Source organism: Panthera uncia, assembly GCF_023721935.1.
Source record: "Panthera uncia isolate 11264 chromosome A1 unlocalized genomic scaffold, Puncia_PCG_1.0 HiC_scaffold_17, whole genome shotgun sequence".
Classification (NCBI taxonomy): Eukaryota; Metazoa; Chordata; class Mammalia; order Carnivora; family Felidae; genus Panthera; species Panthera uncia.
This window is the reverse complement of record NW_026057577.1, coordinates 76,784,066-76,800,579: the sequence shown is the minus strand read 5'-3', so window position 1 is coordinate 76,800,579 and position 16,514 is coordinate 76,784,066. Positions and strand designations below refer to the sequence as shown.

General features: G+C 34.2%; 1 protein-coding gene across 1 annotated transcript in view; it reads left to right on the top strand.

Moving 5' to 3' along the window:
• Positions 1–16,514, top strand: part of ST8SIA4 (ST8 alpha-N-acetyl-neuraminide alpha-2,8-sialyltransferase 4) — a 100,064-nt gene that overhangs the window by 79,707 nt on the left and 3,843 nt on the right.

Below are 16,514 nucleotides of genomic sequence, written 5' to 3'. Positions count from 1 at the left end.
ACATGGTGCTTATGCTGCCCATGGCATCAGGGAAGAGCGTTGCAATGGGACACAGAAAATCTGTGATCTTCAAAGACACTTCACACGGTCCTCATAGTGTCACAGAGATTGCTACCACGAATGTCACTGCTATTTAGAGAGCCATGAGAGTGGCATTGGTACATCCTGGACTTCTTAGAATGGCGTGTAGCCTCAAGTGCAGCTTGTCACTGATTAAATACAGAGCCCACCCACTGTGAGAAAACTCTCTGGAATCCCAGCTGCCATTCAAAATGTGAAATCCAGGATGTGACCTGTCAAAATGAGCCACTTCAGCATATTGTGTCAATGCAGCTGTCACTGAAATACATAAGTCTTCAGAGAAAAGCATTCCGACTGTTTCCAAGGTGGAATGCATACAAATGTACAGCTCTGGTCACATTTGGATGTGACTTTTTCAACAGGATCCTCTACACTTAATAAGCAGATGGGTGAAAGTGACCCCAGTACCTCTTCTCATCTTTGATTGCTAAGCATTTTCTGGAAGCAAACTGGTTCATTATTTCTCTTGGTCTGTTTTTGAGAGCGGTAGGAAATTTTTGGAAGTCGTACACATTTAAATTAGGCATTAATATCCTTCTCTTTCCTCAATAAAGATGAAAATTCATCTAGATTCCCCAAAATATTTCAATGGAATGTCTGAAAAAGAGACAGTTCTATAACCCAGATTTAAAAGAAGTATTTTATATTTATTACTTGATACTGAACTTATCCTATTCTACATTTTTATAAATTTATAGCATTAACACGGAAGTTTATAATAAAATTTGAAAACCTCTAACTTGTTCCATTAATGTCAAGAGAAGCTCAGTAAGATTAGTGATGATATAAAAATTTTCCAGATAATGGGGCGCCTGGGTGGCTTGGTCAGTTAAGCGTCCGACTTCGGCTCAGGTCATGATTTCACGGTCTGTGAGTTCGAGCCCCACGTCGGGCTCTGTGCTGACATCTCAGAGCCTGGAGCCTGCTTCCGATTCTGTGTCTCCCTCTTTCTCTGACCCTCCCCCATTCATGCTCTGTCTCTCTCTGTCTCAAAAATAAATAAACGTTAAAAAAAATTTAAAAAAAAAATTTCCAAATAAGGAATTAACACATATGGTCCCTCAGGTGTGCCCAAATCGGTGGCAGTAAATCAATTTTAGAGCAAATTTATTGTCTTGTAAGTTTACTATTTAACGTTTCTGAAAAGTAGGAAACAGGGTCAAGTAACAAATTAATGATTGATTGGATGTGGTATGTTCTTGATAAAACTGGCTGAAATAAGTTTCATAACAAAAATGCCTCATCCTAGAGTTTTATTAGGGATTGTAGAGATCCACATTGTCAACCAACAGACTTCCTTCTAACAGCAAAAGGAGATGTGAAAAATATTTGATTCAACTAACACTACAAGTCATAAAAGTCTTGCCATCTCAAACGATTTTTTATTTTAAGGCAATATTGTGAACTATGCATTCTGATATTTAGGTAGTTATAACATATCTATGATTTGTTCATGTATATATACATTTGCATAGCAAACTAGCGATATACATTTACATATGCATCGTATGTGCTTATTTACATGTGTATTCTACATATCGGTATATTATATAAAATGGTACATATAACATGCAACATATAACTATATGTATTATATAGTCATACTTAGTATATAATATCTAGAGAGTCACTTTTTTAAAATTTATTTATTTTAAGTAATCTCCACCCCCAATGTGGGGTTCAAACTCACGACCCCAAAATCAAGAGTCACATGCTCTTCCAACCGAGCCAGCTGGTTGCTCAGAGATTTACTTTTTAAATTAGAACAAAATATCCTATTTCCTAATCATAACCTGTAAAATTTGTTTCACTTATCTCAGAAACTCTTGATTCCAACAATTCATTAATTTATTTTACAAGTATGTTCATGCTTACTGTGTAAAATTGAGTAGATTAATGTTTCTAGTTTGTATATATAGAAATTTAGAACTTGTCTGTTGCAAAGTGCCTGAAAGCCATCACTGAACCATGAGGTAACCTTGAGACTTTCACACATTTCATTTCTCCATTGCACTGTGACAGATATTTTTTTCCCCAAACACCTATCATATTCCCCAGATGGCTTAGACATCATCCCTGGAAGATTATGAATAATGTTTTAGGTTGAACAGATGTAAGCAATTTGTAATTTTTCCCCTTTCTGAACCAGCTTTGTTTTGATGAATCAACTGGAAATTGAAACTTATGTAGAAGTCCTGTCTGAAAAGGAGCAGTGTTTTCCCACAGTGGAATATGTAGTCAGCTCTTAAGTGTGGGCAAAAGATCAGGAACAAGGAAACTGGCCAAAATGTGTAACAATAAAAACCGGAAGATCATCACTTAGCATTGTAGTGTAGTTTCAATTTCTTTAGTCTAGAGCACCACATATAAAAAATAGTTCTAGGTCATTACAAACCAACTCAATTTCCATAAACTTTTGAAGAGATGGTATTTAACTAGTATATGTATCAGGTTGCCTGTGTTTGTCTCTGGTCAGAAAACTCTACAGAAAACTAATTTGGGAAATGGAGAACACGATTAAATGTTAAGAGAGAAGGGAATAAGCTAAACTTCTGGCAAGGATTTGTTTACTCTGCCAAATTATATTTTATATAAATTATATAGATTACAATTATATTTTTGACCTTAATATAGTCAACCTAAATTGAGCCTTACTGGAAATTCAGTTTTAGGGAAAACACTCTACAAGGTATAAATTAGTTAAATACTCTTTTATTAAAAAAAAAGATGATAAAAAAATCTACCTATGACACCTAATTTTAATTCTACAGCTATAGGTTGCACATTTATTTATACACTGATATTCCACTTGTAAATTATTTTCCTTACCATAACCAGTTGTCAGACCTAAAGGACCACTTAATGCCTGGAGTTCAGTCACCGCTGTGCACCTTCCAGAGCCTCTCTCTGACCTGGTAATTCTTGCTGTGGGAAGAACAATCATAGTGAATATTTTTGGCTTTCTTTAAATTGACGTTTATGAGACAAACTAATTGGCAATTGGTCTGGATTAGATAACTGAATTCTTAAGTACTTCAGAATTTGGAAAATCCATATGCTACAGACAGAATATAATAACCAAAATGTGAACTTTGAAAGACAGCCATCAATGTTCTTATTTGTATGCTTATTACTACATTTCAACATTACCAACTGAGAAAGCTTAATGTTAATATTATAAAAAATTTTTAGGTAGAATTAATAGACCATTCTTAAAGCTATTTTAAACCTTGCCCCTTTTAAAAACTGCCAAATCTCATGTCCTTCTTTAGTTATATTTGGAATTTCAAAATAAATAGTATGACTTAAACCCAATCAAAAGAATTGTAACATTTATTATAGCTCTTCTACATCCACACCACTCCAGAAATCCACCTGTTTCCCCGTTTGCAGTTGAAATAATCACTGGCTTTAATAAGCTAGTTAAGGATCTTATCAGGTCTCACATGTAGGCAGCCATTTCCAGGAACTCATTTGGTATATTTTCTTATTTAATTAAGGAACTCTACAGGATGGCCTACATTGGCGCTCTCTCTCTCTCTCTCTCTCCCTCTTTCTCTCTCTCTCTCTCTCTTAGATTCTATAATTAAATGTTCCTTGGATATATAGCTTTGTCCCTAAACTCCTGAGTTTGCTTTTATATACAACTGATAAGCCAAAGATGAAAGGCTTGTTTTCATGCCAATACAAAATGAAGGACCCTCAGGACTGCTCTAACAGAGTGTCCATGAATTTTAATGATTTGCAGGTTTTGGTGTAGCATTTCATTTACCCTCTTTATTTGAAAGTATGAATGTTATGATAGGAACTGAGACATTTTAGAGGTATTTTATTAGTTAAGCAAGACCATTAGAGATTCAATGTGAACTTTTTTTTCAGTTTATTTATTTATTTTGAGAGGGAGGGGGAGAATGGGAGTGTGAGTGGGGGAGGGGGAGAGAGAGAGAGAGAGAGAGAGAGAGAATCCCAAGCAGGCTCTGCAATTCGGGGCTCCATTCCAGGAACCATGAGATCATGCCTGAGCTGAAATCAAGAGTGGAACACATAACCAACTGAGCCACCCAGGTGCACCAGTGTGAACTTTTTTAATATTTGAAACTTAGTCCATGGGGTGGCTGGGTGGCTCACTCGGTTAGACATCCAACTTTGGCTCAGGTCATGATCTCACAGTTCCTGAGTTCAAGCTGAGGGTCTGGCTCTGTGAAGACAGCTCAGAACCTGGAGACTGTTTGGTATTCTGTGTCTCCCTCTCTCTCTGTCCCTCCCCTGCTCATACTCTGTCTCTCTCTCTCTCTGAAAAATAAAAAAAAAAAAAAATTAAAATTAAAAAATTTTTAAAAATATTTAAACTTAATCCTTTTATTCCAAAATTTAAATGTAATTTATTCTCCAGTAGTGCATACTTCTTTTCTGAACCTATATATTCTCCATATTTCATCTCTTGCTTTCTGTATTCTTTCATGTATTGTGCATGAAGGAGGTTTTTAAATGAAATTGGAGTCAGCATTCAAAACAATATTACATGAATGTACTAACACAAAGAGAAACAGATGGTCAAGAATACTGTACACATGCTTTGTAAACCAACTCCCACAGATTGCCTGTCTTCAGATTTTTTTTTCCCAAGTAGAATCAATCATCAGACAAGTGATTTCAGATTCTTTATTATGGAAATATTCCTCTTGAGCACCAACAACAAAAACAAAAAGCCATTTCAATTACATTTCCATGTTAAAGAAAGTTATGTTTCACCCTCTTGATAAGTTTATTGTTATGAAGTCTGAGCTAATTATCTCTATCAACTTATATTCTCATTCAAAGAGTCAGGAAAAAAGTTTCCTGACTCTCATTCCTGAATTTCTATTATATCAGTAAAACTAAAATAAAACAAATCACATAAAATAAATGGTTGTCTTAGGCAGTGCCTCTAAACTTCTGTGAATTTCATGATTGCTATATTCATTTAAACTGCATAGTTCACATTCTAGATGGAAACCTTATGATCATTTCTCCCTGCTTGTTAAAATTTATCAAATTTAAAAGAAGTAACTATTAGGCTTTTTGTTTTGTTTTGTTTTGTTTTGTTAGATGATTTGGCCCTAGTATATAATGCAGGCAATAATCCATGAAGTTCTTTAAAAAAAAAACAAAACAAGAACTACACTAAACTCAAATTCACTAGTTGAGTGAATATTCTATAGGTATGTGCATAGGTACTGTGTCTGACTTTCTTAATATGCATCAACATGATATACATACATTTGTACATAAAATTCATAATTTATAGTGAACTGTTATTTGTATGAGATCATCCAATTTCTCCAATATTCCAGAAGGTAAGATGTTTTGCCTCAAATTTACAGATCAGGAAACTGAAACACAGATAATCAGATATTAAGGGTGGAGGGATTCTCACCTGAACTAACTGAATAGGATTCTTGCTAAACACTAGAATCATTAAGGAGGAACACAGAAGGCCAAAGGAGAGGCCTACTTGAAAAGAGAGCTCAGAGAAGCATAACTCAATTTGGTTGAGACAAGAAGCTTCTAGCTAAGAGTACAATTGCTACGTATATGATAACTTCATGTTTAACCTTTTGAGGATCTTGCAGACTGTTTTCCAAAGGGTCTATACCACTTTACTCTCATGTACAGGCACCAACAATGTATGAGTGTCCCATTCCATAATATCCTTGACAATACTTACTATTATTTGTCTTTTTTATTATAACCACCCTAGTTGGTATGAAAAAGTATCTCATTGTGGTTTTGACTCACATTTCCGTGATAGCTAATGATGTTGTCCATCCATATTGGTCATTTGTATATCTTCTTTAGACAAATACCTATGCCTTTGCTCATTTTAAAATTTAGGGGGTTTTTTTGTTTTGTTTTGTTTTTGTATTTTTATTATTGACTCATAGGAGTTTATTAATTTTGATGCAAGTCTCTTATCAGATATCTGATTCATAAATATTCTCTTCCATGAGTTTTTTACTATTTTGATGGTATCTTTTGGAGCACAAAAATTTATAATTGTGATGAAATCCAATTTAATTTTTCTTTGGTTGCTATCTGAAAAAAAGCTTTGCCTAAGGTCATCGTACTTTATTCCTGTATTTCCTTCTAAGAGTTTTAGAGTTTTAATTCTTGGATTGAGGTCTATGATCTATTTTGAGTTCTTCTTTTCATATGGTATGATGAAGGCGTACAACTTCATTCTTTCAACAGTGCACATCTCAGTTAAAGTACAGTTAGTTACACAGTAGCTTGATTTTGTAGTACTGTTTTCACTTTTATACTTTTCCATTGCAAAGAATAGCATATTGCATAATGTAGTTGTCTTTACGGCTGTATTTGATTGTTTTATTTCCTCAGAAGTGCAAGAACATTGTTTTGTTTTGTTTTGTTTTTTACTAGTGGACTTTCATTTAACAACTAGTTTATAAATGTGATTTATAAATTAAATTATTCTACTTAAAAATGTATTGAAGGGATTGGCATTCAGTGAGGCTGAAAGAGAGTAAAAGGAGGAAAATTAGCATTGACTCCATCAGATTGGAGTTTCATCAAAAAGAGATGGCATCTGGAGGGAAAAATACACAAGCCTTTATTAATATTTTGACTTAATTAAAATATTATGTACCACCTATAGCCCTTCAAAGTTTCAGGGATAGGAATATAAAATTTCCCCTAATTAATCTGGTGGAGGAGAATTACAACGGTAGTATTTCTAGTGAAGGCAGCTCTGGAATATAATGCAGACCCCAAAGCCTGCATCAGTGGTGTTGCCTTGGTGATATTCCTTTATGGGGCTTTTCCCTCAGCTGGAAGCCCCTTTATCAACTTATATGCTCATAGAAAGCTGTTTATTGAGTGATAAATTTATGTCACAGACAAAGCAATTGTCTAAATGGGCAGTCCCTTCACTATTGCACACTTTATGGCAGGAATAAATATAGAGAATAATGATCTACATTTGACTAACCTCCCCACATGTGATTATTTTGATACTTGCTGGGAAAGCTTTAAAGAACTTCTTAGAACTTGCTTATGTCTATCTTGATTCTGTTCCTTCACTGGGCTTTGAGAAGTCTGATCTTTGGCTGATGTTTAGTTTGTATACTTAGCTAGCAAGCATTTTACATTATCAAATGGATTATGGATCATATTAGTTAGTCTTGACCGCTCTTGAAATAGATTTTAGCACAATCCCTATTTGGAAGGTTAATGTAACCTGACTTATTGATGAAAACTGGGCATACCCATTTGTAAATTGTCCAAATCAAGCTAAAATAAGGACATCAGACCATTAGAAGAGTTGTTTACATTTTATCATAGTAAAAGGGACTTTTATTAGGAAGTTGTCTTTATGTTACCTAGGGAATGTGGAAATACAATCTCTAAGTGCCTTCTTGGAAGTTGTTTATGTAGAGAAAAAATTTCCATGAATAAAATACTGCTATCATTTTTATCTTTCAATATCTAACCCATTTTTGATATGCTTTGAGATTACCTACCCCCACTTGCTTTTAATTATTTTTTTTCTTTTCTTGTAGGACCCCATTTCCTATGATAAATGATTTCATTGTTTCCTTTTCATATTAATAGGAAAAATGAAAAGTTCCCATAATTTTTGCTTTTCAAAAAGCAATGTGATCTCATAAGGAGAATCCTACATAAGGCTGTTTAGCAGTAACCTTATTTAACTCCTTCATCATGTTTCAAAAGACCATCCCCCTTTTGTTTCCAGTATTTCACCTTTTGGATGCCACTACTTCCTCATTCTGCAAGTTCAGATTATAAATTTCAGTTTGTCTTTCAGACTTCAATTGTGTTAAAAAAGAAGGTCATTAAAACCTGTGGTTTTACATCTACTTTTTTTTTTTTTTTTTTTTTGGCACAGCCCCCATGCACCAATTCAAGTTTTTAAGCATTATCTTTGAGAAATTCCAAAATATATTATCTTTAATAACTTCTTTTAAAATATTTTAAGTACTCTTTTTTTTAGACTTTTTAAAGACTTTAAGTACATCCAATGTGGGGCTCAAACTCAAAACCCTGAGATCAAGAATCACATGCTCCACCAACTAAGCCAGCCAGGAACCCCCATCTTTTATATATTTAATATAAAATTAATCTGTATATTATAATTGTTTTTTAAATTCTCCTTCACCAAAATCAGATCAACATGTGATATAGTTTTGGAGTGATCCATTTAAATTCTATTTGCATTTCTTTTGTGGTGAATAAAGTCTAAAGGATCCCCTTTGTTTATTTTTAATTTTTCTCACATCTCAGCAAGATTCCATTTTCTTGGACACTATTCTCCCATTAGCTTTATCTCTGAAATTGTGATGGATAATTTTATAATTTTTAAATAACCAAAAAACAATTTATTAATTTTTATGTAGAGAAGAATTTTCGACCTCTAGATACGAGTAATATAGGGAACTAGAAATGATATTAAAGTTTTTAACAGGGTGATTTTATCAAAGGGCTCTATAACATTATTGAAGAGATGAGCTGCATGTGATATCAGATTACACATTATAAAAGTAGGAGTAGTTAATCACCACAAGCAAAACATAGACTCCAGCTACAAATAGATTAACTCTCATGCTCCTCAATCTGAATTCAGAAATTGTGACCTTTTAAAAATGAGAGTTTTAGATATAGTAGGAACCATATTAAAAATCTCATTTCATTGTTGACTAAACTGAAGCTGAATAAATTTAAGTTGTTTGCCCAAGATCATGTAGTTAGTTTAAGGTAAAGCAAAGCCAGCACTCCAACTTTTCCAGTGCTTTTCCCACTATTAAATATTATTACTCCGAGATTGCCAAACCATGAGTATGTTCCATTTTATTAACACTACAAATCTCTAAAACACCAGCAAGAATAAATTAAATATGCATTCATTAATTATCTACTGTATATCCAGGACGGGGCTAAATATCATATTTAAGAGATAAAAATAGAAGACTCATTCATCTTTGTTTTCATCATATAATAATGTTAAATTTCTCTATTATCTTACATTATTGAATGCAAATTAGGGGCACCTGGGTGGCTCAGTCAGTTAAGCAGTCTGACTTGATTTTGGCTCAGGTCATGATCTCATGGTTGGTGAGTTTGAGCCCTGCATCAGGCTCTGCGCTGACAGTGCAGATCCTGCTTGAGATTCTCTCTCCCTCTCTCTCTGCCCCACCCCCCCCCACTCCTGCTTGCTGTCTCCCTCCCTCTCTCTCTCTCAAAATAAGTAAGTAATTTTTTTTTTAAAAAGATGCAACCTATACCCTCATCTTCTCTCTTTACAAGTGAGGTATAAATAAATAATTACCTGGAAATTTTTCTAAGGTAAGCTTCCTTAATGTTGAATTTTTTTGTGCAGACCTTATGGGTAGACAGGTCAGGAAGAATATTTTCTATGTGTTCTCCAGCCAGTGGTGTACTGGAGCTAGCTGGTACTGGCTGGCAAGAGTGGATTGTGTTCCCAACTCAGTGTTCACTGATGTCAGGTCAGTAGCTTGAAATCAACTGTGATGGGAGTATTTACACCACAGAAATTGGTAAAGGCAACTCTTTCTCAGCAACTCTTTCTCCCTGGTTAGTGACTGCTGGCTGTTAAACAATTACCAACACACCATGTATAGCATATTGGCTGAACAAAATCAGACAAATTATTTACTTCCTGAGCTTTTCACTGCACCTTCTGCGCAGTAGAAATGATAACATATACTGCAGCATATATAACAGGATTTTATGAGCAGCATGTGAAAGTACTTTAAAACTCTGAGTATAAAATATAATAACTAACATTACAATAACAAGAGTTATATGTTCACTGATAAAATATAAGACACTTGGCAAAACCAATATAATAAGAGGAGATCTTGAGTTTTATATCACTATCTGTGCTCAACCAGACTACATATGTGGCCAGGTAAAAAGAGGGCTGAAATTCAAAATTAAGGTCAAAGCCCGATTCTTGTGTTGGACACCAAATAACATAAATAGGTACCAAATAGAATATAGAGATTATTGGGCCTAAATTAGTATCCCTATTCCTTTTTCCATGCCATGAAAACTCTATGCCTCTGATGAGTCAGGTTTATGAAGGTCAGTATAATAATGTAGAGCTCTGCATGCAAAGGGCACCTAGAAAAAATACTGATAAACTGACCCATTGAGGTTATGAATTCCTGCATTTTAATAACACGTCAAAATACTTTAAGAAGCTTATTCATATCTGCATGGAAATCCCTACCCTTTGATACAATGTCATTGCCTTTGACATTTGCAGTGTGGTTAAGTAAGTTATATATTGAAACTACAAAATCGTCTTCTGACGTGGAACACTTTTGAGAGTGTTCATGGGAAAAGTGGGTCCTATATACTGGTCAGCTCTTATTTGCCTTTGAAAGAAACAAAAAAGCCAAAAAAGCTACATGTGTAAAATACATCACCATTGACACCAGACTATTAATCACCAAAACACCATACAGAACTTTATTTTTTCCCATATGAACCCTATGTTGAAAATGTTCTGGGGAATTACTGTTCCAAGCTGAATTCTCTTGAGAAGCTAAAGAATCCCATTCATTTTTAGTTTAAATTGAAATCACCATAGCCAGATAGGGGTGGTTTAAAACCCGGTCTGTCACCTATAATCTCCATGACCTTAAACTGGTTATTTAACCTGTGAAGCCTCGATATCCCCATCTGTGAAATAACATCCATTCATGGGTTTGTGATGAGGATTAAAGGAGAAAAACAACATAGGTAGAGTACTTAACATGGTCTCTGGTCCTTTATACACTCTCAATTAATTAGTGTTACCACTGCTACCTTTTATGCCACTGCTTATGTCTATATTCCTGACTTTATTCCTAGCTTGCCTAAGAACTTGAAATATGCCTCATATCAAGGTAGAGTTAAGCATCTATTACTTTTTCTTTCAATGGAATAACATAAGGATTAATTATGGTGGACTGAATTATTCTCTGTGAGTATAGTGCTGGAAGTTTTTTGTTGTTGTTATTTGTGGGTTTTTTGTGTGTTGTTTTGTTTTTCTTTTCTTTTAAGAAATGATCATCCACCCTGCTTTTATAGAAAGATGGGCTATTTCATAATCTTAAGAGGTATTATGAACTTAACCAAAACAGCTTTAAAACAAAATTAAGTTTTCTATACTTTAAAAAGTAAATTCACATGATGGAGCATATTGCAGACTGGGAATATGATGGAAGGATAATTTGAACAGTTGAAAACAAAACAGCAGAGATATGCCATTTCAATATGCCAAGGATGATTGCTTTAAGTGTTATATTAGCCAGCCTATACACATGTACTTTTTCTAAGAATGAACCAACATATTAACAAGTATGAAGGACAGAATATTCAAAAACTCATATATAATATTCAGATATTATTAAAAATTAGTTTGGAGGCATGGAGTACAGAATTGGGGCAATGCCAACATCTTCTGCAAAGATGAATTATGGAAAGCTAATTTTTAAATTTTTTTAATGTTTATTTATTTTTGAGAGAGAGAGAGAGACAGAGCATGAGCAGGGGAGGGGCAGAGTGAGAGGGAGACACAGAATCAGAAGCTGGCTCCAGGCTCTGAGCTGTCAGCACAGAGCCCAACACAGGGCTCGAACTCACCAACTGTGAGATCATGACCTGAGCCAAAGTCAGACACTCAATCGACTGAGCCACCCAGGCACCCCTGGAAAGATAATTTTTAAACAATATCTCAAATTTCTGTAGACATTTCAGACCCAGAAGCCATAATATTTACCATTAACAGAATCTTTCTGGGAAACAAGCACAAAGCTCAGTTGTGGGAAGATAAATATGAGAGGAGAAGTAGTGTGAACAAGCACCTCATGCTATATACTTCAATATTGCATTCCAGATAAAAGAATCACTGGGCTCATGAATGGAAACTTTGCATATAATATAACATTAAAACTGGAACAGTGGGATTCCATACTTTATATTCTAGGATATTTTAATATATATATTATACCATATATAATATATATTATATGTATTTTATGCATATTTTTATTATATATTTTTATATTCTATTTTATATTTATATAGAAATTTCCATGTTTTTGATTTTTGAAAGAATAATATCTTAAGAGGAAAAAATACCTATTACTTCTAAACTTCTACACTTTTTTGTTTAAATATAAACGCTAATTAATATTCCTTGTTTGCCAAAATGTTGAGTGTGAACTGTCATGAGTGTATCAAATGTGGAATGCTGTTGATGATAAGGTTTTTTTCTTTTATTTAGAAAATGTTGGTTGCTTGAAATAATATATTTTGGCTTATCAGGTGATCATTACCCAATTTTAATTTTTTTTTTCAACGTTTTTTATTTATTTTTGGGACAGAGAGAGACAGAGCATGAACGGGGGAGGGGCAGAGAGAGAGGGAGACACAGAATCAGAAACAGGCTTCAGGCTCCGAGCCATCAGCCCAGAGCCCGACGCGGGGCTCGAACTCACGGACCGCGAGATCGTGACCTGGCTGAAGTCGGACGCTTAACCGACTGCGCCACCCAGGCGCCCCTCATTACCCAATTTTAATATGAGATAAAAATCTAACCTATTGCTGGCTTTAATGTCAAAACTACTATAAGTACTTTTTTTGCTTTTCAGTATATTCAAACCTGAAAAAAGCGAAAGAGAACAGAATGAGGAGCAGGTAGCACAGCAGGGCCAAGAGTGTTTCACACAGTTTCAGGCAGTGTGCAGTTTCATGGAGACAGAAGATGTGAAACACCAATGGAATCTTACAGATGAAGGAAACTCCAAAGCCACACAATCAAATGCTTTTGTTTCTCAACTAAGGAAACATGCCCACTGAGGTTAAATGACATGACCACAGGGAACATATAGTGACAGAAGGCATTAAGAGAGAAGTGTGAGCTGGAATAGAGCGGGTTTTTCTGGAAGATGTTAAAATTCAACTAGTATTACTTACTATGTGTCAAGCTTTCTGCTATGATTTCCACACATACTATCTCTCTTACATTATCATGACAACCTTACAGGCTTAATATTATTAATCAAGGCCCAAGGAAGAGAAGTAGTAGCTTGCCCAAGGGCTCAGGCATTGATATATGATATCACAGATTCATACGCACTTCTTGTGACACAGATTTGGTGGATAGAGACATTGCAACCGCTAAGTTTGTTTGAAATAAGAACAATGGATATGTTGGAGGAAGAGTAGGTAAGACACCTGGCTTAGCAAGAACTGAGCTTCCATGGTGGGAAGTAGTGAGACCTATGGAGGCTACTGCATGTATAAAAAGTTAGAAATGTTCAGGGCACCTGGATGGCTCAGTTGGTTAAGCATCTGACTCAGTTTTGGTTCAGGTCATGATTTCATGGTTAATGGGAATGAGCCCCATGTGGGACTCTGCTCTGTCAGCTTGAGATTCTCTCTTTCCCCCTCTGGCTCTGCCCCTCTCCCACTTGCTCTCCCTCTCTCTCTCAAAATAAATAAACTTAAAAAAATAAAAACTTAGAAATGTTCAATAAAATCCAGGGTGAGTTTGTTTCATACAACAAGACAGAGTATTACAACATTAAAGCAGAAAGGAAGAGAAGGAGGAAAGGAGAGAGGGAATTAATAGTATCTGAAATAAAACTTAGCCTAGCTGATGAAAAAATATTCTATGTATGTCTATGAATGATATATTAAGACTAAAACAGACAGAGAAACAAGAGGATGCAGCACATTATAACAGTAGTTATCTGCATGTAGTTGACTTATAAGTAATATTTTATTCCTCATTTTTTTCTTCATATTTTCTACAGGGAAGCTGCATTGATTTTGTGATGAAAAATATCAATTTCTATAAAAAGAAATAGACACAGAGAAACTAGATTATTTGCCGAATTGAAAATATTGCCAAATTTGAAATTACAAGAGAAATGAATTTGAGATAAAAATTAGAACAGCTTATCCTGAATTAGAATATAAATAGTTCATTATTTTATAAATGCATTATTTTCAGTTCAATATCTTCCTAATTAGGATTTAAAATTTAAGTTAACATTCTATTTTTGATTAACTCTTTATAAGAAATTTGTGGTCTTTAAATGTCAGCTTGTACATAAGTAGATACTGTGCGATATGGATTTTAAAATTGTTCTCTGGATTTTGGCTTGTAAAGTTGGCAGATATTATCTAACTGATTGTGCTAATAGAGTTTAAAAAGAATATCCATTTTTGTCCTCTTCACATATGGAATGTGCTCCTGGGCAAATACTGAATATCGGTAATTTATGTTGGCCTATACAATGTCAGGCCCAACATTAGATTTATAATAAGCGCATAGGAAATTCTTACTGACTATATTTGGATCGGCTCCTGTGTTTTTTAATTTCACAGAATGTTGTTAACTGTGGCCTTAGTTCTCAACTGCTTTAAGGTTTTGTTTCAACTTATCTGTTACATGTTGACACCATTTAGTAAGGTCTGTTTGATAAATGGCATTTATTTTGTTCTTTTTCTCCAAAAATATCCTGAAAATGGGTAGTTAATTTTCTTTGAAATTATTCAAATTGTTTCAAGCCAAACATCAGACAGTTTTAGAACTTCTAAAGCAAAGTGTATTTACACCAGTGCTTGAACTGCATGGATTAAAGTAACAAGTTTCTAGAGCCTCTCTACCCATTACTTTCAAATAGGATGCTTTGTGATCTGAGTTTAGTTTTCAAAACACAATTTTTATTAATATTAATTAATTAATATTCTAAGTATATCTTTCCTATTCCAAAATTCACAAATTTATTTCCTCCATAAAAACCTCACTGAAGTCACATCACGTACTTGAGAATTGTCCCCAAAATTACATGTTTCTATTGTTTTCTTCTGGATGTACTGATGTCTCCACTATACTCTTTTGCCTGTTAGCTTTTAGATGTCAGGCGTTTGAGGGTAAGGAGATGACTTCACTGATTTTCTGTTGTGGTATCACATGGGGTGCCTTGGATCAAAAAAGTTGAGTTACTATGTATCTGTGATACTATTTTAAAACACTTAGGCCAATAATTTTGCCATCAGCGTTTTTTTTTTTTTCCCTAACACTATAATTGCTTATTTGTATTACATAAAAAAGTTGCTTTGGTATTTTGTCTATGAATGATCAGAGTTGAATGAATATTCAGGAAATCTTTCCAGAATTAGAAAATGCAAAGTGTTTATTTATAATGTGTTCTTGAAGTCACATATAATGTGACCTTGGAGTCCCATATAAATAATATGGCATTATACTATTTCCTGATAGCTTTTTTTTCTCACTTTAGAAATAACATAATTCAGCACAAACTTCATATTGTCAGACTATTCCTAATCATTGACATTCATTGGTGGAAATAATCATTTTTTGACTGAGTTTGAACTTGCTTCACCTGTTTTAAAAATTTATAAATAAATGCATTTTTTAAAACTAACCAACTTCATCAACTGACATCTGTAATCACACACAGATCACATTACAAAATTTTCCAATAAGAATCATTCTATGCTAGAACATCTGCTTTCTCAAAGCTGAGGCAGCTTTGGTCTCTATCAGTCTCTTCAAAACCTTCAAACCATAGTTTAACTAAACTTCTCACACAGAATCAATATCTGGGTTTCTTCATGATGTCAACAATGCATGCGCTATGGTTTTTGTTCATTAGCTACCTTTGTGTTATGAGAAAATTCTTATATAATCTTCTTTGAAGACTCCTTCCAAATGTTCTTTACTGAGAATAGGCTTTCTTAAAAAACTTTTGTTACAAAAGATCTATAGTGCATTTCATATGGCTCAAAACATTTAGCACGTGGCCTTTACCCAAGTAGAAAACTAAAAGATGTGAAAGGTCAATCCTGGTTCAGAGAGGGAGAAATGAAGGGGAAAAAAAGAGGAACAATAATGGATAAGTATCTTTTCCCTGTTTTGGATGTTTGTAGGGAGGTTTCAAAGTCCAATATTTCTTGATCAGCATTCAGTAGTCTAGATGTATTTGATGTCCCCTGGAAAACGTCATAAATTAGTAAAAAAAAAAAAAAAAAAAAAAGACAAAGGAAAGAATACTGTGTAAATCCAAGGCAAGTGTTTAAACACAGCAATGACCAAAATTTTATATAATCTTGCCCTTACATTTGGATGGCAGGGTATATATTTCCCCAAATAAGAGACAATAGTAAAAACAAAAATAAAAAAAAATTATTAACTTAATTTTATTTATAATTGGACAACTTTGAAAGTTAAAGAAAATCTATACCCTTCCTCTTTTAGCTGTTTCCACATGAGATAATGAATATGCCAAGAAATACTGGAAACCCCCTTCTTTGCCAGGGGTGATGATTAACTTGTGAATTTGCATGCTTTTCAGGTGAACAAAGTTTGA